At 52.2% G+C, this 1,730-nt stretch overlaps 1 non-coding gene across 1 annotated transcript; it reads left to right on the top strand.

The window, feature by feature from the left end:
* Positions 1 to 340: 340 nt before the first annotated feature.
* Positions 341 to 413, top strand: TRNAR-UCU (transfer RNA arginine (anticodon UCU)). Its single transcript has one exon. It is a non-coding gene; the product is annotated as a tRNA-Arg (tRNA).
* Positions 414 to 1,730: the final 1,317 nt, after the last annotated feature.

Genomic DNA, 1,730 nt, shown 5'->3' with positions numbered 1-1,730 from the left:
AGAGGAGTAGAGAGAGGGAGAAGAAAGGAGAGAGGTAGAAGAGAGAGACAGGAGATAAACAAATTAAGCGAGAGGCAGAGAGAGGAGAGAAACAAAGAACGAAGAAGAGAAGAGGGGGAGAAAAGAGAGGAGAGGAGTGAAAGGGAGAAAGAGAGAGAGAGAGAGAGAGAGGATAGAGGAGTGAAAAGAGAGTCGAGAGACACAGGCAGAGAGAGAGAGAGGGAGCGCGCGCGCGCGCACACACACACACACACACACACACACACACACACACACACACACACACACACACACACACACACACACACACACACACACACACACACGAAAATGTTTTAGAGTCCCCACGGCGCAGTGGATAGCGCGCTGGACTTCTAATCCAGAGGTCGCGGGTTCGAATCCCGCTGGGGATGCTTGTTTGTTTAAATAGAGTGGTAGACGGTTGGAACAAGTTAAGTGAGGAGGTGGTGGAGGCCAAGACCGTCAGTAGTTTCAAAGCGTTATATGACAAAGAGTGCTGGAAAGACGGGACACCACGAGCGTAGCTCACATCCTGTAACTACACTTAGGTAATTACACACACACACACACACACACACACACACACACACACACACACACACACACACACACACGCACACACAGGTCAAGCAGGATGGTAAGACAACAGAATGAAGCTGGAGGAGAGGGACTGGACGAGTCATTCATGGAGATGATTGCTAAGGCATGGAAGTCAGTGGGGAATTGAAGGATCTGAGGGAAACTATATGTAAGCTGCAGATAGAACTAAGTGCAGCACAAGAGGAGATAAAAAGCCTAAAAACAGGCCCTCATCAGACTCTGGCCCAGCGGACCAACCCCCAGGTGCCAGGAGATGTAGCAATGGCAGGGACCCCTACAATTTGCCCAACCTTTGCTGAAATGCTCAAGAGCCCAGGAGCAATGTCCACAGTCAAGGAAGTTGTAATGAAAGCAGTAACCTCACAGGAGGCAGCTAGATGCACAAGCCAGCTAATGGAAAGGAAAAGAGATGTAGTAGTGGTAGGTGTCAAGGAACAAGAGGGCTCCACAAGGGAGGAAACGAGGACTAAAGACAAAGCTGCAGTGACAGAGACAAAAAGAGATTGATCAAGGTAGTATTCAAGAGCGAGGACATCAAAGAGGACATCCTAGTAAGGAAGAGCAAACTGAGGCATGCAAGAAACTACAAAGAGGTATATGTTCTGAGGGACATGACCAGAGACGAGATAGTAAGGGCAGCAGATGCAAGGAAAAGGCGCAAGGAGAGGGAAGAGAGCCAGGGAACCTCAGCCTCCAACCCAGCAATCCCAGAGGGGAGTGGGGAACCCCAATCCAGCAACCCAGGAACCCCAGGGGGTAATACAACACCCCAGCCCACCACCCAATAGGGCCCTCCCTACCACCCAGCACAAACCCTTCCTTGCCCCCTGCATAATGCCCATCATGAAACCCAAATCCTCCCCCTCCCCTTACCCCAAGTAGCCCCTGCTTTCCCAGCCTCTGGTCTTCTCCCTGCCCCAAGCAGGCCTGAGCAATACCAAAGCCCTCTTTCCCCCACTCCACCTCCCTCCAAACCCCTGTCAACTACACCGCAGGAAGGCGTGCCCTCTCCCCAAGCAATCCCTGCTCTCTCACCCCCAGGACTTCTTCCTGCCCCAAGCAGGCCTGAGGAAGACCTAAGCCCTCCACCCCCCACTCCACCTCTCCCT

The sequence above is a fragment of the Procambarus clarkii genome, chromosome 38 (assembly GCF_040958095.1).
Source record: "Procambarus clarkii isolate CNS0578487 chromosome 38, FALCON_Pclarkii_2.0, whole genome shotgun sequence".
NCBI lineage: Eukaryota > Metazoa > Arthropoda > Malacostraca > Decapoda > Cambaridae > Procambarus > Procambarus clarkii.
Note: the sequence above shows the minus strand (reverse complement) of the source record. Positions and strands in the feature narration are given on the sequence as shown.